Source organism: Sus scrofa, chromosome 8, assembly GCF_000003025.6.
Source record: "Sus scrofa isolate TJ Tabasco breed Duroc chromosome 8, Sscrofa11.1, whole genome shotgun sequence".
Lineage (NCBI taxonomy): Eukaryota > Metazoa > Chordata > Mammalia > Artiodactyla > Suidae > Sus > Sus scrofa.
The window spans coordinates 56,127,384-56,151,881 of NC_010450.4; the positions used below are offsets into that span (position 1 = coordinate 56,127,384).

A 24,498-nucleotide genomic window follows, 5' to 3' on the forward strand; every position below is an offset into this window, starting at 1 on the left:
TACACCCACATACTGAGAAGAGAAAAAAGGAGACTGTGTTCCATAACGTTGGTATTGGTTATTTGGCGGCTACTATGGGCAAGAATTTCACTTTTTTTTTTTTCCTTTGGTGGCTGCACTGCAGCATATGGAGTGCCCAGGCCAAGGATCAGATCTGAGCTGCAGTTGCAACCTGTTCTGTGAGACAGTGCCAGATTCTTTAACCCACTGCATTGGGCCAGGGCTCGAACCTGCATCCTGGCGCTGCAGCGACACCGCTGATCCTGTTGCACCACAGCGGAAACTCCAAGAATTTAACTTTTTAAATATATATATATATACATACATATATATATATATATATTTGGCTGTGCCACAGCACTGGCAACAATAAATCTATAACTGCTAGGTAACTAGGCAACTCCTATTTCTGTGTATATTTTATTTTATTTATTTATTTTTTTTGTCTTTTTTTTTTTTTTTTTTTTTGCCATTTCTTTGGCCGCTCCTGCGGCATATGGAGGTTCCCGGGCTAGGGGTCGAATCGGAGCTGTAGCTGCCAGCCTACGCCAGAGCCACAGCAACGCAGGATCCGAGCCACGTCTGTGACCTACACCACAGCTCACGGCAACGCCGGAACCTTGACCCACTGAGCAAGGGCAGGGATCGAACCCGCAACCTCATGGTTCCTAGTCCGATTCGTTAACCACTGCGCCACGACGGGAACTCCTTCTGTGTATATTTTAATTTTCTGAAAATCATACACTGCTTTTACCAAACTTTTAAGCCAGGACTTAATGTAGTTGGGGCATGTTTGTGTTACACAGCTTCCACCTCATTGCCTCTATTCCACGTAAGAACAGAGCTCTGGGAATTTGGAGCCCAGACTTCTAGTCCAGACGGTTTCTATTGTGTGCTGTCACCTTGGGCAGGTTGACTTGCCTCTGTGGGCCTCAGTGTCTTCCTCAAAGAGGGGACTCGAAGTAACAGTCGCTACTGCCAGTGGTTTCTCTGCGCAGGTTCCTCCCAGCAGAGCCCTGCGTTGAGCATTTCCCCACTTTCCAGAGAAGAAGACAGAAGCTCAAGTAAGCGTTGGAATCAGAATTCAAGTTCGCGGAGTTCCCGTCGTGGTGCAGTGGTTAACGAATCCGACTAGGAACCATGAGGTTGCGGGTTCAGTCCCTGCCCTTGCTCAGTGGGTTAACGATCCGGCGTTGCCGTGAGCTGTGGTGTAGGTTGCAGACGCGGCTCGGATCCCGCGTTGCTGTGGCTCTGGTGTAGGCCGGTGGCTACAGCTCCGATTCAACCCCTAGCCTGGGAACCTCCATATGCCGCGGGAGCGGCCCAAGAAATAGCAACAACAACAACAAAAAAAAAAATACAAAAGACAAAAAAAAAAAAAAAAATTCAAGTTCGCATTTAACCCCCAAAGCCATGTTCCCCTCACTACTCTCCCCACTACCCCTACCCACGTCTCACTGTCCTGGTGCTAGAATGCACTTCTGCCCCAGACTTGACTCAAAATCCTCTACCTGGAAATCACAGTCTTCCTAATCAATCTTTGGTCCCTGTTCCTATGGCTCCATTTATTCTTTATGTTGCACCAAACTCTAAGACAGAGAGGCTCAGCCTCAGCGCGAGGGACTTCCTGGACCGAAAGCTTCTCGGTTGTTGGCAGCTGCCCTGTGCACTGTGGGATGTTTGGCAGTCCAGCTTCTACCCGCTGGATGGCAGGAGCACCCACCCTCCAAGCTGTGCCCTCCAGATACGGTCCCCGATGCCCCTGGGGTCACCAGGGGGGGGACCACTGCTCCAGGAGAAAGGAAGAGGCCCATTGCAGCCCTGACCCTGAAGGAAAACTGTGTTGAGAGGAGATGTGAACTCTTGTAAAGATTTTTACCTACATGAATCTTGGTCTTGACCAGCTCAGGCTAAAGGTGGCTGCTAGTGCCCCTCATCCTTTGCCCTGTGCAGGACCCCAGACCCGTCACACACACAGTAAATATTCAAGATTTGGGAAATGGGGAAGGAGAACAACGCTCCCCTGTCAACAATGACTGCACTTGTCCCTGAGCGAAGTGCACCTTTGCTTCAGAGGCAAACAGCCCCATGAGGCTGCTTGAGTGAGTGTGGATGTTCCGTGGAAAACAGTGGTGCTTGAATCCAATGCGGATGTTCTTCCAGGCCAATGAAGCAAAATGCAGAGGTTACCTGGGCATGAAGCTTAACTCAAGGGCAAATGTCAAGGAACAGTGATTTTTGTCTGTTTGCTTTAATTATCAGTCATTACCCAGGGCTCTCTGCCACACCTCCTCTCAGAAAATGGGGGTAAACAAATCTCATGCAAAGAGACAGGAAAAGGGGAAAATGGGGTCACCCAGAGTTGGTGAAAGGCATTTCTCCCAACTGCTCTGTGTATGCTGCTCCGTCAGCACGGTCCACTCTGGATGACTTTAATATCCTGACCATCTTCCCTGCAAAGTGAACAATGTTAAAAATACGTTATTGAGACGCCTGCTGCATGGAGAACGCCTGGTCATTATGATATCTTTTCTCTATTATTGAGAAAAGAATAAAAATCAGGATTCCACTATGCAGGTCCCCTATTTTGCATGGAGGATGTTTTCATGAAAGGATTTTTTTTTTCAGGCAAGAAGACCAAGCCTGATGGCACAGTGTTATATGAGTTGAAGAAAATGTGAAGGGTCAGCGAGCCTGGCCATCAAGGGTTCCCATAAGGAGAAGTTCAAGATGCATGCTGAACAAGGACTAGGAGGGGAAATCCTGCAGGAATGACTGGGAGGATACCAGGTGCACACAGACCTTTCTCAGGAGAACAGTGTTACCCTAAGGATAATAATCTTTCAGAAAGTTACCTTATGATTACTGTGAATTTGAGAGAAAGTTTCCTTTATATTGGAACCTACTAGAGAGCTACCCCTTCATTGTGTTACAAGCACGATGAGTTCCAGCCAGATTTTATTGCAACTGAAACATCAGGGACTTATCAGGCATAAAAAACCTTTGAAGTGCAGTGAATGTGGAAAATTCTTTACTCAGAGATCATCTCTTACTCAGCATGAGAGAATTCACACGGGAGAGAAGCCATATATATGTACCAAATGTGGAACTTGTTTCCATAAACAATCAAATCTTACTCAACATCTGAGGATTCATATGGGAGAGAAACCTTATAAATGTAATGAATGTGAGAAAGCCTTTCAAACAAAAGCAGTCTTGGTCCAGCATCTGAGAATTCACACTGGAGAGAAACCCTATAAATGCAATGAATGTGGCAAAGCCTTTTGTCAAAGTCCATCTCTTATTAAACACCTGCAAATTCATACTGGAGAGAAACCCTACAAATGCAGTGAATATGGCAAAGCCTCAGTCAGAGCATATGCCTTACTCGTCATCAGAGAAGTCATTCTGGAGCTAGACCTTATAAGTGTAATGATTGTGGGAAAGCCTTTAATCAAAGTGCATGCCTCATGCAGCATCAGAGAATCCACTCAGGAGAGAAGCCTTACACATGTACCAAATGTGGTAAAGCCTTCACTCAGAACTCTTCCCCTGTTGAACATGAGAGAACTCATACTGGAGAGAAACTTTTTAAGTGTAGCGAGTGTGAAAAAACCTTTCACAAGCAAGCACACCTTAGTGAACATTATAGGATTCACACTGGAGAGAAACCCTGTGAAGTGCTGTCTGTGGGAAAGCCTTCAGGCACAGCTCAGCACTTGCTCGACATCAGAGGCTTCATGCTGGAGAATAAAACTTGGATATAACCACGGTAAAAAGACTTGTGTGAAAACACATTTTTTTTTCTAAATTCTTAGGAGCTAAGGACTTAGTCTTCAGCTGAGATGGCTGTTTTGTTTATTGAGCAAGAAGAACTGCATCCTAAAATTTAAGAAAATAAACTCAGAACTAGATAGTCTTGAGTTTGATGCCTTCTCTGCCATGTGATGGGTGTGTGACCTTACCTCTCTGAGCCTCAGTTTTTCCCATCTCCCCAAAGAATAATTAGGATTCTTACTAGGGTTGTCTTGAGTATAAAATGAGTTGAATATAGTAACTAACTGCCATTAATTAGTTTTGAGTGGCAGATGTTCCAAAAGTTTATACATATGCTCATTGAAAACAAAAACAAACACAAATACATTACTAAATTTCCCCCTTTCCCCTTTTGAGTTCTTGTGGCTGAACTAATAATAAAATGGACACAAGTAAGATTAATAGGAGAAAAAGAAATGTTAATTCCTGTGCACGGAAATTGGATGAAGAATGGAGGGGACAGGTAAGAGTGGAGGCAAGGAGACAAATGAGGTGGTTTTTGCAGTTACCCAGGTGAAGGATGATAGCACCTAGAATTAGTGGGACACAGGGGCCTGGTGAGAAGTGGTCAGATTCAGGATTTATTTTGGAGGTGGAACCAACTGGAGTGAGAGAGAGAAACCAATGATACTCCCCAGGATTTTGTCCTGAACAGCTGGATGTGTGGTGATGCCATTTCTGTGATGAACATTTGGGAAGGAGCCTGTGAGACATCCAAGTGGACGTGTCGATAAAGCAGTTGGAGTTACAAATTTGGAGCTGGCGATACACCTCAACAAAAAACTAATTGTATGTACGTATCATTAAAACTTTTTACGTTGAGGTATAGTTGACATACAATGTTATGTAAGTCTCAGGTGTACAGCATAGTGATTCATAATTTTAAAGGCCAGCTCCATGTACTGTGGTTGTAAAGTATTGGCTCTGTTCCCTGTGTTGTGCTGTCGCTTATTTACCTTGAATATGGTCATCACCTCTTAATCTCCCTCCTATTTTGCCCCTTCTTCTGATTTGTTCCCTATATCTGTGAGTCTGCTTCTTTTTTATTACATTCACTAATTTGTTTTATCATTTAGATTCCACGTATGTGACATCACAAAAAGACAAAAAAAAAAAAAAAAGAAAAAGAAAAATTTAGGAGTTCCCGTGGTGGCGCAGTGGTTAACGAATCCGACTAGGAACCATGAGGTTGCCGGTTCAGTCCCTGCCCTTGCTCAGTGGGTTAACGATCCGGCATTGCCATGAGCTGTGGTGTAGCTCGCAGACGTGGCTCGGATCCCGCGTCGCTGTGGCTCTGGCGTAGGCTGGCGGCTATAGCTCCGATTCGACCCCTAGCCTGGGAACCTCCATATGCCGCGGGAGCGGCCCAAAGAAATAGCAAAAAGACAAAAAAAAAAAAAAAAAAAAAAAAAAGAAATAGATTCCACGTATGTGACATCATATGATATTCATTTTTGTCTGATTTATTTCATTTAGCATAATACCCTCCACGTTCATTCATGTTGTTGCACTTGGCAAATTTTTATTCTTTTTTATGGCAGAGTGGTATTGTGTGTGTGTGTGTCCATTTATCTGCTGATGAACACTTAGGTTTCTTCCATATCTTGACAATTGTAAATAGTGCTGCTGTGAAGGTTGGGATGCATGTATCTTTTTAAATTTGTGTTTTCATTTTTTTTCAGATAAATACTCAGGAGTGCAATCACTAGATCACAGGGTAGTTCTGTTTGTAATTTTTCAAGAAACTGCCATACTGCTTTCCACAGTGGCTGCACCAGTGTTGGTACGTACCCATCAACAGTGTATGAGGAGTTCCCGTCGTGGCTCAGTGGTTAATGAATCCGACTAGGAACCATGAGGTTTTGGGTTCAATCCTTGGCCTCGCTCAGTGGGTTAAGGATCCGGTGTTGCTGTGAGCTGTGGTGTAGGTTGCAGATGTGGCTCGGACGTAGGCCAGCAGCCACAGCTCCAATTCAACCCCTAGCCTGGGAATCTCCATATGCCATGGGAGCTGCCCAAGAAATGGCAAAAAGACAAAAAAAAAAAAAAAGACAAACAAAACAAAACAGTGTATGAAGGTTCCTTTTCTCCACATCCTCCCCAACATTTGTTATTTGTGGTCTTTATAATGATAACCCTTCTGGCGTGTATCATTTTTTATTAAAAGTATTAAATTTTAAGAAGTTTAACAGGAGTTCCTGTCGTGGCGCAGTGGTTAACAAATCTGACTAGGAACCATGAGGGTTGCAGGTTCGATTCCTGGCCTTGCTCAGTGGGTTTAGGATCTGGCGTTGCAGTGAGCTGTGGTAGGTCGAAGATGAGGCTCGAATCCCAAGTTGCTGTGGTTGTGGTGTAGGCCGGCGGCTGTAGGTCCAATTCGACCCCTAGCCTGGGAATCTCCATATGCCTTGTTTCTTTTCCAGCTCTGTGTGTTAGTGTCAGTTCTGTGTGTTAGTGTCAGTTCTGTGTGTCTGTGTTAGTCTGTGTATCTGTGTCTTGGTCTCTGTGTTAATGTCACCTCTGTGTGTGCATGTTAGTCTGTGTGTTAGTGTCAGCTCTGTGTGTCTGTGTGTTAGTCTGTGTGTTAGTGTTGATTCTGTGACCTACTGTCTGGTTAAGTCAGGGCCTGGTCTGGAAAACACAAGCCTCGCTGGGTATTTCACTAGAAAGAATTTAATATAAAACATCGGCCAGGCCAGTGTCAGAGAACTGAAAAATAGAAAGGAGCAGGAGTTCCTGTCGTGGTGCAGTGGTTAACGAATCCGACTAGGAACCATGAGGTTGCGGGTTCGGTCCCTGCCCTTGCTCAGTGGGTTAACGATCTGACGTTGCCGTGAGCTGTGGTGTAGGTCACAGATGCGGCTTGGATCCTGCGTTGCTGTGGCTCTGGTGTAGGCCGGGGGCTGCAGCTCTGATTAGACCCCTAGCCTGGGAACCTCCATATGCCTCGGGATCGGCCCAAAGAAATAGCAAAAAGACAAAAAAAAAAAAAAAAAAAAGGAGCAGACACAGATAGTAAGCTCAGCACCTGGGGGTCCCCCTAAGTCCAGAGGAGAGAAGAGAGCGGTTGGGGATCTCAGAGCCCAGACAGTGGAGGAGAGGCCCTGGGACGCTGGGACTTGGACCTCTGAGCAGGGCCACTGAGGGGTACGAGGTACCGTGAGGAGGCAGTTCCCAGAGTGGGTGATGAAGCTGGAGCCTGGAACCAGCTCTCAGTGCCAAGGGAGAACCGTGAATGAGCCCTGCTGAAAGAGACCCAGGCCTTCCTCTGACCCCGCCTTGCGCTGTGCCACAGGCATCCTGCTGGCAGGGGAAGCCTGCTGGCCAAGCCCAAGGGAGGGTGCCGGAATTCTGGTGGCACAAATTCTGGAAGGCTGGCTTTAGAGCCAATGTGAAACAACCTCGCGGCTGGCAGAGCCACACTCCCCATCCCTTATCGTTGGGCCTCTGTGGGCACTGGGACAGGGGGACAGTGTGCAGCTTTGAACTCCACCTGGCACTGTGCATGGCTCAAGTTCTGGCTAGGGTCCTGTTGAGCCCAGAGGGTGAAGTTGAAATGAGTGTCACACTTTTCTGAGAAATGTCAGTTCTTTGAACAATGGTCATAAAATTGGTATGACTAATTTTTCTGTCATATAAAAATATTTTCTCAACTTTGTGCGATTTCTGTTACCAAAAAACAGACAGTAGCTTATAAACATCTTCACCTTTGATGTTCAGGATGCAAACCACAGTCTGAGCACAGACTTGGGCCCAGTGCTTAAAGTTGTGGTAGTAGGGATTTCATCTCCAAAAAGACAGCCTTTTACCCTTCAAAGTAGACTTCTTATAAATTGGTGTGCGTGGATGCTGCTGCCTTTATGTTATTCAGTTCCAAAAAGTTTATATCACACATTAGAAATATTTTATACCAGGGTGCTTTTCACAGAGTCGTGTCAGCATTTGTCAGCCAAGAATAAAAAACATATCGGCAGAGGGCCTGGGAGTGAGTACTTTCACTTTGTGTGTCATGCAATCTGTCACAGCTGGTCACCTCTGCCCCATAGTGCAAAAGCAGACAGATTATGAGTCAGCACATGGCTGTGGCTGTGTTCCAGCATCACTACAAACACAGGCAGCAGGTTGTATTTAGACTGGACCATAGCTTACTGACTCCTGGACAAATATGCAAACAGACATGGACACTGCAAGCTAGGTCTGCTTCAAAGTTAAACTTTGTGGCTTTGTTGTGAGCCCCTTTTTTAGGTACTCATACATTTAGATCTCCACAGTGCCCAGTGAATGAGCATTTGCTAAAGTGTCTGGCAATTTTGCCAAAATTAAAAAAAAAAAAAAATTAGCTCTATGTGGTCACTTCACTCAAAATTATTTTTCTTTTACCCTGAAACATCTGGCTGAATACACTTCTAGAAATGTGACTTTTCACCTTAGTGCCCTGTCCCTTGCTGCTGGTCTGCCGAGGATGATCACAAGTGCTGGTGAGTCTTCTGAAGTGGTGGAGCCAAACAAGAGATCTTATCTACGAACCCTATCAAAGGGTATTATCTAATCTACATTTAATTATTGATTCTAGGTTTCTAAAATGCACCCATCAGCATAAAAAAAGAAGCCTTGTTACGCTAAAATTAACTCAAAGTGGAATGTAAATTTAGATGTAAAAGTGAAACTTTAGAATTTTAGAGAAGGAGTTCCTGTCATGGTGGAGTGAAAACGAATCTGACTAGGAACCGTAAGGTTGTGAGTTAGATCCCTGGCATTGCTCAGTGGGTTAAGGATCCATCGTTGCCCCTAGAGCTGTGATGTAGGTCGCAGACATGGCTGGGATGCCAAGTTGCTGTGGTGTAGGCCGGCAGCTGTACCTCCAATTAGACCCCTAGCCTGGGAACCTCCATATGCTGCAGGTACAGCCCTAAAAAGCAAAAAAAAAAAAAAAAAAAAAAAAAAACCCTAATCATGCAGATACCACATGATCCAGCAATTTCACTCTTGGGCATTTATCCCACAGAAATACCTATTTTTATACAAAAATCTGTACATGATTTGCTATGTACATGAATGTTTATAGCAGCTTTATTGCTAATAGTCCAGAAACTGGAAACAACCCCAATATCCTTTGTCCGGTACATCATTAAACAAATTGTGATCCATTTATACTGTGGAGTACTACTCAACATAAAGGAGCCAACAACTGACATAGGCAACAGTGTGGACGGATCTCAAGGCCTTATGCTGAATTTAAAAAAATCCATTATAAAAAAAATTTTTTTAATAAAAAATTTAAATAAATAAAAAATCCGGAGTTCCCGTCGTGCCGCAGTGGTTAACGAATCCGACTAGGAACCATGAGGTTGCGGGTTCGGTCCCTGCCCTTGCTCAGTGGGTTAACGATCCGGTGTTGCCGTGAGCTGTGGTGTAGGTTGCAGACTCGGCTCGGATCCCGCGTTGCTGTGGCTCTGGCGTAGGCTGGTGGCTACAGCTCCGATTCAACCCCTAGCCTGGGAACCTCCATATGCCACGGGAGCGGCCCAAGAAATAGCAACAACAACAACAACAACAACAAAAAGACAAAAGACAAAAAGACAAAAAATAAATAAATAAATAAATAAATAAATAAAAAATCCATTCTCGGGTTTCCCCTTGTGGCGCAACGGAAATGAATCCGACTAGGAACCATGAGGTTTTGGGTTCAATCCCTGGCCTCGCTCAGTGGGTTAAGGATCCAGCATTGCCATGAACTGTGGTGTAGGTTGCAGACTCAGCTTGGATCCCGCATCGCTGTGGCTGTGGCGTAGGTCGGCAGCTACAGCTCCGATTCGACCCCTAGCCTGGGAACCTCCATATGCCTTGGAAGTGGCCCAAGAAATGGCAAAAAGACCAAAATAAATAAATAAATAGATAAAATAAAGGGCCACCTCTATATACCATTCTTGAAATGATGAAACTACAGAGATGGGGGGCAGATGAGTGGCTGCCAGGAGCTGAGGTTGGAAGTAGGGGCAGGAAAGAAGACTGTGGCTATTATGTCAGAAGTAGCATGAGAGATCTCTGTGATGGAATGTTCTTTGTCTACACTGGGCCTCAGGAATCTAAAGATGTGGTAAAATTGCATAGAATTGAATGCACACACACAAATGAGTATGGGTAAAACTGGTGAAATCCGAATAGAGTTGGTGGGTTGTATTCAGATCAATTTCCTGTTTTTAAAACTGTAAATCATGCAATATGTTACCACTGGGGGTGCCTGGGTAAAAGGTATAAGAGATCTATAATTATCTTAAGTTATAAAGCATAAAAAGATGTGAGGCTCTAAAAATTATCTGTGGAATCTGAATAGTAAAGGAACATTATCATTAGGTAAATTAACCTGAATAACTAATGTTTATCTAGCAAATTGAGGTGGCCTTAAGTATGAGTTGTGGATATGTAATTTATTATTTTTCTGAGGAAGGGAAGCTTGTTAAGCATAAAGTAATATGCTGTAATGTTTAATGTGACTTAATATTTAGACTTTTCTAGACTTTTTTTTTTCCTTTTTAGGGCTGCACCTGTAGCATATGGAAGTTCCCAGACTAGGGGCGGAATTGGAGCTGCAGCTGCCGGCCTACATCACAGCCACAGCAATGCTGGATCCTTAACTCACTGAGCGAGGCCAGGGGTCAAAGCCACTTCCTCACAGACATTAGTCAAGTTCTTAACCTACTGAGCCACAACAGGAACTCCCTCTAAGACGTTTAACTAAACAGATTAACAAATTACTATGAAAGCAATTTTTTTATCAAAGTTTGTATCCTGATTATTTTACAGAATATGATCACAACAAACGAAATGACTATATAACTTAGAAATAAGTAATGCTGGGGGAGTTCCCACCGTGGCTCAGCAGAAACAAATCTGACCCGCATCCATGAGGATTCAGGTTCAATCCCTGGCCTCACTCAGTGGGTTAAGGATCCAGCGTTTCTGTGAGATGTGGCGTTGGTCGCAGATGCTGCTGGGATCCAGCATTGCTGTGGCTGTGATGTAGGCCAGCAGCTACAGCCTTGATTTGACCAATAGCCTGGGAAGCTCCAAGTGCCATAGGTGCAGCCCTAAAAAAAAAAGAAAAAAAAAGGAAGAAGTAATGCTGGGGAGTTCTCTTGTGGCTCAGCAGGTTAAGGATTCAGCATTGTCACTGCAGTGGTTCTGGTTGCTGCCGTGACATGGCTTCAGTCCCTGCTCTGAGATCTTCCACATGCCACAGGCATGGTCAAAAAAAGAAAGAAAAAGAAATAAATGCTAAAATACCTTATATTTTTGTTCTGCTTTACACAGAGTGTTGTGAAATCATATATTCTGATTGTTTTGAGTTGCATATGCTTCTGGTTAGTTGAAAAATAGAGAAATACCATGGTCAAAATAGAATTTGTGTAAAACATTTTTGCTAGCTTATTACATACATGTTCTCAGAATTTTTAAACTAATCATTAGTAAATTTAAATTGTGTATCTTGGGGGCATTCCTGTTGTGGCTCAACAGTTAGCAACCCAACTAGTATCCATAAGGATGTGGGTTTGATCCCTGGCTCTGCTTACTGGGTTAAGGATCTGGCGTTGCTGTGAGCTGTGGTGTAGGTCAGCAGCTACAGCTCTAATTCAACCCCTAGCCTGGGACCTCCATATGCTACAGGTGAGCCCCTAAAAAGCAAAAAGCAAAAAAAAAAAAATTTTTTTTAAATTGTGTATCTTTAGAAAGGATCCTCAAGTATTTATGACTATTACCACAAAGGTATTTTTAGAGTCCCCCCTTTTTTTAAGTGGGTGCTCCCCCTCTTTTTTAAGTGGGTGCTCTCTGTATGATCACAATTTGAAAAGTACAGGAAAAAAAAATTTTTTTGGAGTTCCCACCGTGGTTCAGTAGTTAACGAACCCAACTAGCATCCATGAAGACGCAGGTTTGATCCCTGGCCTTGCTCAGTGGATTAAGGATCTGGCGTTGCCGTGAGCTATGGTGTAGGCCAGCAGCTGTGGCTCTGATTCAATCCCTAGCCTGGGAACCTCCATATAGCATGGGTACGGACCTAAAAAGCAAAAAAAAAAAAAAAAAAAACAACAACAAAAATCCATTCAAGTAATTGTTATATACGTATATATATATAACCTACTTCTAAATAATTATACAAGAACTGTGGATCAGAAAAATGTTTTAAATCTAATCAGTGATCAGGCCATAATATATGTTGTCCCTCTTAGGCTCATCTTAGACCAGCATGTTGTCAAATCTCATCCAAACAGAAGTTACAGAAGCACCAAAAGCAAGGTGGAAAACTTTTTTTTTTTTTTTTGCTATTTCTTGGGCAGCTCCCGCGGCATATGGAGGTTCCCAGGCTAGGGGTTGAATTGGAGCTGCAGCCACCGGCCTACGCCAGAGCCGCAGCAACACAGGATCTGAGCCGCATCTGCAACCTACACCACAGCTGTTGGCAACGCCGCATCGTTAACCCACTGAGCAAGGGCAGGGACCGAACCCGCAACCTCATGGTTCCTAGTCGGATTCGTTAACCACTGCGCCACGACGGGAACTCCAAGGTGGAAAACTTTAATGGGATCCTTTGAATCAAATCCAAACCTTTGTGAGGTCTTGGAATATATAATTCCTTTAACAGAAATTTTGTTATTTATGTTATTAAGTAATGAGTTTATTATAATTGTAAATGAGTTAATAAATATTTACTAAATTTCTTAGTTTTAATTTCTAATAGTATTAAGTATTGATAGATATAACATGAAATACTCTTCAGGATCTTCAATAAATTTTTTTGTTTTTTTGGTCTTTTTAGGGCTGCACTTGCAGCACATGGTAGCTCCCAGGCTAGGGGTTGAATTGGAGCTGCAGCTGCTGGCCTATATCGCAGCCATAGCAACAGGGGATCCAGCCGAGTCTGTGACCTACACCACAGCTCACGGCAACAGCGGATCCTTAACCCACTGAGCAGAGCCAGCAATCACACCCATGTCTTCATGGCTACTAGTTGGATTCGTTACCACTGAGCTACAACAGGAACTCCTTCAATAATTATTGAGTATAAAAGTTTGGAGTTCCCTGGTAGCCTGGTGCTTAAGAATTTGATATTGTCACTGCTGGGGTACAGATTCAGTCCCTGGCCTGGGAACTTCCATGTGCTTTGGGTGTAGCCTTAATCAATCAAATAAATAAAACACTTAGGAGATTACAAATTTTTTTTAAAGAGTATAAAAATTTGATCTTGAACTCCCAAGACCAAAATATTGGAGCTAAATTGTCAAATGAAATAAATGTTATCCTCATTTTATCGTTAGTATAAGTGGGGCCAAAAGGGTCAAGGAGACACAGAAGACAGGCCTAGTTTGATCTTATTTTCCTTTCCATTCATCCTCTGAAACGGACATGAGTGGAATTCTAGGGTGTATTTAGTCAGATTTGGCAGCCGGACAGGTCCTACTGCCTCTGTCATCAAATGTAAACATTTAAGAAAAATTACTGAAAACTTGGGAATAAAGCAAAATATTGCTCTGTGCTTTTCTGCAGTCACACAAGAGCATTGTGTAAGAGCTCTGCCGGGGATCAGTGTGTTCTGGGGAGGTCATCGTATTTGGCTTGTTATTTACTTCTTATAGGGCTTAGAGGCTGTCTAGTCAGATGGTAACTCATAGAAGGAGAGTCGCAAATGCCTTTGTCAAGAGAAAAGATTATTCCAGAGGCTCCTGTTTTATTGCTCTGTTAGCATAAAAAGGTGTTGTATTTAATTTTCAGTCTCATTCCAACATTCTTTTTTCCGTAGACTGTGTACTCGCCAGTCTCTTCTGTTCTCCTTGAGCTGGGTTTACCGTTCTTCTGGTTCCCTCATTAATGAGTCAAGGGAAGATGTGAAGAGTAAATAAGAGGCTTGTCTAACGTTGTGGGGGGCTTGTTTCCAACCTGGGAAGACCTCAGGCTCCTTTAGAGGATCTCAAGAGCTCACTGTGGCTAAGGCTATGTTTCTCAGACTTTGAAATGCAAGTGAGTCTGTCAGATTCTTTTAAGTTGAGGGTAGCTCCCAAGAGTCTGCCTTTCTGCAGCCCTAGGTGAAGCTCCTGTGGCTGGTCGGCTGGTGGGTGGACCACTCTTAAGTAACCAGGGGCGAGGCCATAAGTGTGGGTGAGAATGTCCAGAGCTGAAGATGGAAACTGAGGGGGATCGATGTAGGCCTAGAACAGGCTCTCTAATAAAAGTAATCATTGTTTACAATGTGCACCAAATGGAAAGATTCCTCAGGCCGATTCCAGTCTAACTCCAGCAGTGGGACCAAGCCTGGTGAGTGACCCCTGACTGCTGGCCTGGCTGCTTCTCCCTCAGCAGGTCAGTGAGCTCAGCTGTATCTGGTGGTGTCTTCTGCCCTCTAGTGGACGAGAGCTGACATTTTCACGAGGGCCTCGTTTTACAGTACTTAGGTTTTCACAGGGCTGTCGTTTTATCTTCGTGGCAACCTATGAGGCAGATGTTGTAATTCCCATTTGTTTTCACTTTTTAGAAACCCATAATATCACTGCACTTACTGCGACCCAGGCACTGTCCACGAGTGATCTTATTTATCCTCTGGATCAGTTTTGTGTGCTCCATGCATATCGCTGTGTTGTTACTCTGTTTACAGATGAGAAAGCAAGAATTTAGGAAACATGCCCAAACCCCAGCAGCTAATCAAGACCCAAACCCAGGGAAGCCGGCATCACTAACACAAACCTCCCCTCCTCCTCCCTCACCATCATCCTTATCCCCTTCTTCATCAACCAGTTCTGATTGTGTGCCAGGCATTTTCGTCAGCCCTTTACAGGCATTTATAATTTAATTCTCACAACAATCCTTAGGAGGTAAGTGTAATTATTGTGTCCATTTCCTAGATGAGGAAATTAAGGCTGAGAGGAGTTAAGCAAGTTATCCAAGGTTATCAGCTAGTGAAAGCAGAGCCAGAACTGGAGCCTAGGGAATGTGGGCTGTTGTTTCAACATTTCAAAAAATTTAGGGAGTTCCTGTCATGGTGCAGCAGAAACAAATCTGACTAGGAACCATGAGGTTGCAGGTTCGATCCTTGGCCTCACTCAGTAGGTTAAGGATCCAGCGTTGCCCCGTGAGCTGTGGTGTAGGCCAGCAGCTGTGCCTCCAATTAGACTCCTAGCCCAGGAACCTCCATATGCCTCGGATGTGGCTCTTAAAAAGACAAAAGATTAAAAAAAAAAACCAAAAAACCCAACTTAAATAAAATTTGTGGAGTTCCAGTTGTGGCTCTGTGGTAACGAATCTGACTAGTCTCCATGAGGTTGCAAGTTCAGTCCCTGCCTGGCCTCACTCAGTAGGTTAAAGATCCAGCGTTGCAGTGAGCTGTGGTGTAGGCCAGCAGCTGTTGCTCCAATTGGACCCCTAGATTGGGAATCTCCATGTGCCCAGGGTGTGGCCCTAAAATAAATAAAATTTGCTTCTCTGAAGTCTCTGAAGGGAGTATTTTCTTCCTCATTTCCTACTTTGTTTTCTGGCCTTATCGAGATATAATTACCATATAACACTGCAAGTTTGGAGTTCCTGTTGTGGCACAGTGGAAACGAATCTGACTAGTAACAGGTTGCATGTTCGATCCCTGGCCTTGCTCAGTGGGTTAAGGATCTGGCATTGCTGTGGCTGTAGTGTAGGCTGGCAGCTTTAGCTCCAATTAGACCCCTAACCTGGGAACCTCCATGTGCATCCCCAAAAGGCGAAAAAAAGAAAAAAAAATTTGTGTAAGTTTCAGTAAACAATATGATGATTTGATATGCATAATGTAATGAAATGATTGCCACAATAAGCTTAGTTAACACATTTATCACGTCACATAATCACAAATTTTGTTCCGTGTGTTTGTGTATGATAATATTAAAAATCTACTCTCTCAGCAGTGTTCAAGTATATAACAGTCATTAATCATAGTTACCATGCTGAACATTAGATTCCCAGAACTTGTTCATCTTCTAACTGGAACTTTGTGCCCTTTGACCAGCAGCTCCCCTTCTCAGCTCCTGGGGTCACCCTTCTTTCTCTGTTTCTCTGAGTTTGGCATTTTCTTTTTCTTTTTTTTCTTTTTTTCTTTTCTTTTTTTTTTTTTTTTTTTTTTCTGTCTTTTTAGGGCCACACCTGTGGTACATGGAGATTCCCAGGCTAGAGGTGGAATCGGAGCTACAACTGCTGGCCTACACCACAGCTACAGCAACTCGGGATCCAAGGCTCATCTGCAACCTACACCACAGCTCATGGCAAGACTGGATCCTTAACCCACTGAGTGAGGCCAGAGATCAAACCAGTGTCCCCCTGGATAATAGTCAGATTGTTTCCACTGAGCCACGACAGGAACTCCCTGAGTTTGGCATTTAGATTCCACATGGGAGTGAGGTCATTCAGTATTTGTCTTTCTCAGAATACCTTATTTCATTACCATAGTGCCCTCGGGGACACGCAGGAGTGTTATTCCAGACCCTGTGCTTGCAACCAGTAAGCAATTTAAGAAATAAAGTTAATTTGTTACTACAAAAGTAATATATATATTTAGAAAAGCAGAAAAAAAAATCACTCAAATTTCTATCTCCCAGAAACAAGCAAAATTAATATTTGGTGTCTTGCTCTTAGCCATAATTCTGAGCTGTTTGATTTTAGTATAGTTGTGATCATGCTGTGAGAATCATTTGTGTTCTGTCTCTTTTTTTTTTTTTTTTTTTTTTTTTTTGCTATTTCTCGGGCCCCTCCCGAGGCATATGGAGGTTCCCAGGCTAGGGGTTGAATCGGAGCTGCAGCCACCAGCCTACACCAGAGCCACAGCAACACTGGATCCGAGCCGCGTCTGCAACCTACACCACAGCTCACGGCAACGTCAGATCGTTAACCCACTGAGCAAGGGCAGGGACCGAACCCGCAACCTCATGGTTCCTAGTCGGATTCGTTAACCACTGCGCCACGACGGGAACTCCCGCAGAAATTCTTGACACCAGTAGTGACTCACAGCTGGCATTACACAAGTTATAAAGTTGATAAAGGACCTAGTCACAGGTACAATAATGAGGAGTTTGGGGATATGGAAATACCTGTGTCAAAGTATTAGATAAAAGAGACAGAACAGGAGTTCCCGTCGTGGCGCAGTGGTTAACGAATCCGACTAGGAACCATGAGGTTGCGGGTTCGGTCCCTGCCCTTGCTCAGTGGGTCAAGGTTCCGGCGTTGCCGTGAGCTGTGGTGTAGGTCACAGATGCGGCTCGGATCCTGTGTTGCTGTGGCTCTGGCGTAGGCTGGCAGCTACAGCTCCGATTCGACCCCTAGCCCGGGAACCTCCATATGCCGCAGGAGCGGCCCAAGAAATGGCAAAAAGACAAAAAAAAAAAAAAAGAAGAAAAAGAATTTCTGCGTATTTATTTCTTTAATCTTTACAACAACCCCATAGGATAGAGGCTCTTATTAGTCCTATTTTAGATGAGGAAACTGAAGCATAGCTGGTAAGTGACAAATCTAGGATTTGAACCCAGGCAGTCTGGCTCCAGAGTCTGTGCAGTTAGCTAACTTGGAAGGAAAGATTTAAATTGTTCAATCAAATTAAACAATTTAGAAGTTCTCTTGTGGCTCAGAGGGTTAAAGATCTGGTATTGTCACTGTAGCAGCTTATGTCACTGCTGTGGCACAGGTTTAATTCCTGGCCTGGGAAGCCCTCATACCACAGGCATGACCAAATAAAAAATTAATTAATTAAACAATTTAATTGTTTAATTGAAATTTAAAAAAATATTTTATGAGGGAGTTCCCGTCATGGCACAGAGGAAATGAATCCGACTGGGAACCATGAGGTTGTGGGTTCAATCCCTGGCCTCGCTAAGTGGGTAAAGGATCCGGTGTTGCCATGAGCTGTGGTATAAGTCACAGATGAGGTTTGGATACCCCATTGCTGTGGCTGTGGTGTAGGCCAGCAGCTGCAGGCCCAGTTTAACCCCTAGCCTGGGAACTTCCATATATTGCAGGTGTGGCCCTGAAAAAGCATAAAAAAAAAAAAAAAAAAAATTATGAACACATCCACAGCATATGGAAGTTCCCAGGCCAGGGATTTAATATGAGCCACAGCTGCAATCCAAACTGCTGCAGTTGGGTTCTTAACCCACTGTGCCACAGTGGGAACTCCTAGTTGTAAATTTTTGAATCAGTTACTAAAAACCACATGGAGAAGCACTAAAATAGTCTTTACCATTAAATTATTAAAAAAACCTTTATACAAAAAATGATAATTATGATAATTAATGTGTTGCTAATTAAAGACACAAATTTTGCAAATAATTAAAGCCCAGGAAGTGGAAGGGACTACGAAGTCACCGTTTATCACGTGCTGACCCTGTGCCTTTACACATGTCATCTCCAGGCTTCACTGAGACCACGTGACATCGTTAACCTGAGGCCCTGGGTTCATCTGGTGAAGCCAGAGGTGGGTAACTGACTGGGATCACAGATCCACTTTGTGCTGAAGTGAGGTTCACACACAGGTGTTTTCGCCTTAAACCTTGAGTTCTCATCTGCATCCTAAACCCTGGAGTTGTACTGTCTGCTGCTGTTGCCACAGGACACCGTGTGGCTGCTGAACCCTGGAAAGGGGCTGCGGTGAGGTGAGGTGAGGTGGGCTGTTAGGGTAAAACATGCACTGAATTTCAACAGTTTCTGACAGAACAAAATAATTCCATGATTTTTTTTGGGGGGGGGGAATCTTTTTGCCATCTCTAGGGCTGCTCCCACGGCATACGGAGGTTCTAGGCCTACGCCAGAGCCATAGCAACACAGGATCTGAGCCGCTTCTGCAACGTACACCATAGCTCATGGCAACGCCGGATACTTAACCCACTGAGCAAGGCCAGGGATCGAACCCACAACCTCATGGTTCCTAGTAGGATTTGTTAACCACTGAGCCACAACGGGAACTCCGATAGTTCAGTGATTTTTACATGAGTTACACACTGAAATTATGAGTGTTTGTATTGATTGAGTTCCATGAACTCTGTGATGACAGTGAACTTCATCGTTTTCCCTTTTTTGCGTGTGGCTACTAGAAATGTCAGCTCACCTGCCTGAGGTCAGTGCTGCTACACAAAGCACATCCTAAATGTGATATGGGGGTGGCTCACTCCGGGGTCATAACGAAGCAGATTCTGCAGCGGGACGTCCAGGGTGGGACCCAAGACTCTGCATCTCCAACATGCCCTCAGTGAGGCTATGCTGCTGGCGCAGGTGCAGCCTGTTCTAGAGGAGTGTGGTTCTACATGGGGGTCAGCATGAGAGCCCCTAGCTCGCCTGCATAGGGGACCACTAGGAGGCTGGGCCGTGAGCAGCGGAGGGTGGCTGGAGAAGGTCCTGGCAGAAGCAGACGGTGTGTCGCTGGTGAGTGTGGCTGGAAGCCTGTCCAGGCAAGCTGATAAGCAGCAACATCTGGGAAGAGACCGAGCAGGGCCCAGCTGGTGTCTCAGGACGAGGCTGCCGGTGACGCAGCCAGGGCAGTTTCCCGAAGAAGTGGCAGCCTAGAGCAGGTGTCACAGTGTTGGGGACAAGAGTGGATCTGGTCATTCCCCTTTTTCCTGGAAAGACAGAAAAAGAGTAGCTAAGGCCAGTGTCAGGGGCCCCAAGAGAAAGGGAGGTGGGGACAGGATGGGTTCCGGCCACCTGTGCAGTTGGGTTTGGGGGTGTGAGCCGAGAGTGTTATGTGTGCGGGGGCGGGGGACAAGTGTGTGCAGCGTGGGGAGGAGCTGCCCAGAGCATGAGCAGCTTCCGGAACCTCAGGTGAGAGGACCCAGCCTTGAGCTTCAAGGATCTCGCCTTGAGTCCTGGGAGCCCCATGTGTCTCTTCACTCATGAGGCGGCAGTGCTGGCCTGGGTGAGTGGTGAGCAGGCTTTTCCCCTGGAGGCCCAGTCGGGAAAGAGGTACCCAGTCCTAAGCTTCCCTCACACTTCCCTTTGAGCATTCTATGCTTCTCCATCATTGTAGGTTTCATTTTCAGGCTAAAATTTCACAAACAGCATCACTAGTAGCACCCAAGACATGACCTTGGTGAGAACATTACGTCTTTGAAGAAGAGTTGCATGAGGGCTGGGGCTGCTGCAGAGATGAAGACATAGAGGCAGGAAAGATTTGGCATCAGGATACAGTCACAGGCTAGGAACAATCACAGAACCTCTGGCTTTTTGGAAAATTGCACATTTGGTGACTACTGGAGGAGGTGGGAACAGGTGGAGGGTGTGGATGAGGCAGGTGTGCAGGGTCAGGCCAGAGAGAGAGGATTCTGGTGCTGATGCTCATGAATAGGACTGTCAAGGCTGCAGAAACCCAAAGAGCTGGAGTTCCCATCGTGGCTCAGTGGTTAATGAATCCAACTAGCAACCATAAGGTTGCGGGTTCGACTCCTGGCCTTGCTCAGTGGGTTAAGGATCCGGTGTTGCTGTGAGCTGTGATGTAGGTTGCAGACGCAGGTCAGATCCCGCGTCACTGGGGCTCTGGTGTGGGCCAGTGGCTACAGCTCCGATTCAGCCCCTAGCCTGGGAGCCTCCATATGCCGCAGGAGCGGCCCAAGAAATGGCAAAAACACCGAAAGAAAAAAGAAACCCAAAAAGTTTATTCGGAATATTAGGGATTTCAGTCCAGGAGACACAAGCTGGGGTGAAAACGAAAGTATTCCAAGGAAGAGACAGGGTCCGGGCTTATAAAGTGAAAAACCAGAGTTCCCCTGTGATCCATCTAAGATCCATGAGGTTGCAGGTTTGATCCCTGGCCTTGCTCAGTGGGTTAAGGATATGGCATTGCTGCGAGCTGTGGTGTAGGTCACGGATGAGGCTCAGATCCTGCTTTGCTGGGGCTGTGGCGTAGGCTGCCAGCTATAGCTCTGATTCGACCCCTAGCCTGGGAACTTCCATATGTTGTGGGTGTGGCCGTAAACAGACAAACATTTTTAAAAATTAAAAAAATTTAAAAATAAAGTGAAAAACAACAATATTATTAAAGTTGTCTGGCAGAAATTACGATTGACTTTGATGCATGAAAGAAAATATTTGTCCTTAAGAGATAGGCTGCTGTGAGTTATTTTAGGGTAAGGGTTTGATAAGTATCTGGAGCTTTTGGAATACTGGGCCAATATTCTGGATGCTGTATTAATAACATTTCCTCTGGGCTCAGTCCAGAGTCATCCGTCCTCATGGTCTCCCGGCTCCGTTCTAGGGCACTCTCTTAACAATACCAAGCATAGTTTTAGTTTCTGTTCCTATCTCCACTGTTTGATCAAGGCCTCTCTCTTGGAAAGTGTCAGTAATCGATGACTTGGTTTGTTGGCCTCAACATCTGCTCCCTCATGACTGGAAAGACTCACTCCCAGAGTCAGGTCCCATAGAGGGAGGGCAGGTGGCCTTGTGCGGGTCGTGTGAGCGTTTATGGCTGCCCTTGACCAACAAGGGGCCATCTGGGAAGTGAGCCTTAGGCAGCGTTCAAAATAGGCGAAATCCATGGGCCTTCATTAGGAGGGATCTTATAGGACTAGTTAATCATCTCCAGACATCAAACTGTCATAATGCTATTTAGTATTTCTCCAAGACTGGGCATTGGGTCATTCATAGCACTTATTTGCTTTTCCATATAGCTTATAGGTGACATTGGATGGTTTAGCTGATGTAAAACACAGCATTCAGTTGCTCTATAGCTTAGGGACCACCTTGAGGGGCATGGTAATGTCAAGAGTTACCCAGTTTTGTAAGACTGCCTTTCCTATTAAACATACTTCGGTGCTTGGAGTTCCTGTTGTGGTGAAGCAGAAACAAATCTGACTAGGAACCATGAGGTTGCGGGTTTGATCCCTGGCTTTTCTCAGTGGATTAAGGATCCAGCGTTGGCGTGGGCTGTGGTATAGGTCACAGATATGGCTCCAGTCTGGTGGTGTTGTGGCTTTGGCACAGGCCAGTGGCTACAGCTTCGATTCATCCCCTAGCCTGGGAACCTCCACATGCTGCGGGTGAGGCCCTAAAAAGACAAAAGATAAAACAAACAAACAAACAAACAAAAACCCTTCAGAATTTAAAAGATTTTGGAGTTCCCGTCGTGGCGCAGTGGTTAACGAATCCGACTAGGAACCATGAGGTAGCGGGTTCGGTCCCTGCCCTTGCTCAGTGGGTTAACGATCCGGCGTTGCCTCGAGCTGTGGTGTAGGTTGCAGACTCGGCTCGGATCCCGCATTGCTGTGGCCCTGGCATAGGCCGGTGGCTACAGCTCCGATTCAACCCCTAGCTTGGGAACCTCCACATGCCGCAGGAGCGGCCCAAGAAATAGCAAAAAGACAAAAAAAAAAAAAAAAAGAATTTAAAAGATTTATAAATGTTGGCTGTAGGAGTTCCCATCATGGCTCAGTGGAAATGCATCTGTCTGTCATCCATGAGGACACATGTTTGATCCCTGGCCCTGCTCAGTGGGTTAAGGATCTGGCATTGCCATGAGCTGTGGTGTAGGTTGCATACACAGCTCAGATCCCACGTTGCTGTGGCTGTGGTGTAGCCCAGTAGCTGTAGCTCTAATTCGCCCCTGGCCTGGGAGCTTCCATGTGCCGCGGATGTGGCCCTAAAAAGACAAAATATAAAGTAAAATAAAATGAAATGCTAGTTATAGTACAAGAATCACGCAGTACCCATGATAGGTGTTGGGTATTATTAGCTAAGGTCATCTTTTTATGAGTAGGCTCGTTCCCATATAAAAGGCCTTTGCTACTTAGATGTTCATAATCCTGTGTTAACTGTATAAATCTGTTTCACAGTTGGGGAAGGGTACCTCCTAAAAGAAGAAAGGTGACATTCTTCAGTGCTACTTTCCTGAGATTGGGCCTTGGTAGCATTAAGAGAAAACAAATACCTATGTATAGAGTCATTTAAGGTTCAGTTGATGGCAGTTCATGTGTGTTCTAATGAGTGATATCTGTGATTTCTAGAGGACTACTGGTGTTTCTGTCTCCTGAAATAAAACTTACTAAAGCCACCCAGTCACTTAGTCAATTAACCAATATTTGCCAATTAACCCAGAAGTGCTGGGCAAGGGCGGTTGACCACAAATCCAACAATTGCATTTACCTTTTTTTTTTTTTTTTTTTTGGCTGCCCCCATTGGCATACAGAAGCTCCTGGGCCAGGGATCGAACCCTAGCCATAGCAGTGACCCAAGTTACACAGTGACAACACTGAGCCCTTAACCACTACGCCACCAGGAAACTCCCGTGAGTCAGTGTCTTTAAATTTAGTGGCACAATAGTTCATTAACAGTGCCTGGTACTATAAATGTAATAAATTCATTGAGTAAAAGAAAAGAAAAGAAAAAAAATAAAAAAAGATTGACATATGGGGAAAAAACAAAAACAAAAAAAACAGTGCCTGGTAAAGTCCCCTCCCATGAGGCTGGAGGGCATCTAGTTGCAGGTGTTTTTTCCAGTAGACTTGTCTCCAGGTTGTAGGTCTTCACCTCCCAGGATACACTGGGAAAAGACTGCTCTGGGACCTTGTAGTTCCGTCAAGGGCTTTAGTTAGTTCTTGGCAGGGGGTGAGAAGCTCTCCTTTCATGATTCCCTCATCTGTCACCTGGTCCTGCTAGCAACAATTGGTGATAGTCTGTTTTTTCCTGAGGACGTGGATATGAGAATAAGCAAAACCAAAGCCACTGTTGTCAACTAAAAACAAATAATGCACAAACTAAATGTTGAGGGGCAAAATGAGGATTTAAGCCAGGGAGGCAGCATCTCAAAAGACCCTGAGAAAACCACCCGGAGAGGTGATGGGGAGTGCGGATGCATAGGGGTTTTGCCACAAAGGGCAGGTAGTAGGAACAAAAGATTCCTGTTTGAAAACCAGATACCTCAAGGAATTTAGCGTTTTCCTTTGTGTGGGAAGACGCATGGTGTGGGCTCGCCGAAACCATTCCTTTGATATGCACCTCAGCTCTCTGCCGGCTGCCATCAGCTAGATGCCAGTGGTTCTTTGTTTCCTTCCTGAGTCTCCTCAGGGCTCAGGGGCTCACCCTAGGAGGAAGCAGCAAACCCTGATGACTGTGACACCTTTTGTTTACAGATATGGCAGTCAATATTTTATTTCTCAGAGCCAAGGCAACTTAAATGATTTAATTAATTTTGGTATCTGAATTTAATTATTTCAACACCATGTTCTACAAATGCAGAAGACTGGAGATGCTAAACACAGTAAAAATGTTACATTATTAGCCAGATATTACAGACAGACTGTAAAATTTGTCCTGACGGTAGAAGCTTCTGTCACTATGTATTTCAGAAGGAACTCCCCAAGTTGGAATAATTTTTTCCAGTAGCATTTTAGCAGCTGCTGTGGCTCAAGCCCTGCGACAAGGAAATGCTTTTGCCCAGTGAGAAAACATGAAAATCATTATCAGAACATATTTATGCCCTTGAGATAGAGACAGTTGGATGAAGTCTTTTGCCATATTTCAGAGGGTTCCCAGAAGAGAGGAAAATGTCCCCAAACTACATGAATAGGTTTCCCTCAGTTATATTTAGGACAAATTTGCCATCTCTGAACTTAGGGGGCCATCAGTGGTCCAGTAAGTTAATTCATGTATGTAATCAAGATTATTCTTATATTAAAGAGCCGATTCATTATAATGGAATTG

General features: G+C 44.7%; 1 protein-coding gene, 1 long non-coding RNA gene and 1 pseudogene across 2 annotated transcripts in view; 2 read left to right on the forward strand and 1 right to left on the reverse strand.

Annotated features, from left to right (window-relative positions):
- The window catches only part of LOC100625795, a 28,927-nt pseudogene extending 25,010 nt beyond the window's left edge, over positions 1–3,917 (forward strand).
- Positions 1–24,498, forward strand: part of LOC100621006 (RE1-silencing transcription factor-like) — a 166,732-nt gene that overhangs the window by 79,104 nt on the left and 63,130 nt on the right. The window lies entirely within an intron of this gene.
- LOC102161749 lies at positions 13,521–22,147 on the reverse strand. Its single transcript, XR_002346681.1, has 2 exons — positions 18,917–22,147; positions 13,521–14,451 (listed from the first exon to the last, which is right to left on the reverse strand). It is a non-coding gene; the product is annotated as an uncharacterized LOC102161749 (long non-coding RNA).